Genomic DNA, 392 nt, shown 5'->3' with positions numbered 1-392 from the left:
GGGGGGCACAGATAGAACACGACAGGGTTATATGGGATTCTATGGGTATGTGGGGCACTCCTTGTTCCTATGGGGGGAGGAAATGGGGTGGGAAAAGGTTATATGGGATTCTATGGGGCACTCCTTGTTCCTATGGGGGGAGGAATGGGGCTGGATGGGAACCTATGGGGCCTGGATGGGATTCTATGGGTATGTGGGGCACTCCTTGTTCCTATGGGGAGAGGAAATGGGGCTGGGTGGGATCCTATGAGATCCTATGGGATTCTATGGGTATGTGGGGCACTCCTTGTTCCTATGGGGGGAGGAATGGGGCAGGATGGGAACCTATGGGGCCTGGATGGGATTCTATGGGTATGTGGGGCACTCCTTGTTCCTATGGGGGGAGGAATGGG

The 392-nt window shown here is 55.1% G+C and overlaps 1 protein-coding gene across 1 annotated transcript in view; it reads right to left on the bottom strand.

The window, feature by feature from the left end:
* LOC107307651 (E3 ubiquitin-protein ligase RING2-A-like) overlaps positions 1–392 on the bottom strand; it is a 16,259-nt gene that overhangs the window by 9,729 nt on the left and 6,138 nt on the right. The window lies entirely within an intron of this gene.

Source organism: Coturnix japonica, unplaced genomic scaffold (genome assembly GCF_001577835.2).
Source record: "Coturnix japonica isolate 7356 unplaced genomic scaffold, Coturnix japonica 2.1 chrUnrandom747, whole genome shotgun sequence".
Lineage (NCBI taxonomy): Eukaryota > Metazoa > Chordata > Aves > Galliformes > Phasianidae > Coturnix > Coturnix japonica.
Note: the sequence above shows the minus strand (reverse complement) of the source record. Positions and strands in the feature narration are given on the sequence as shown.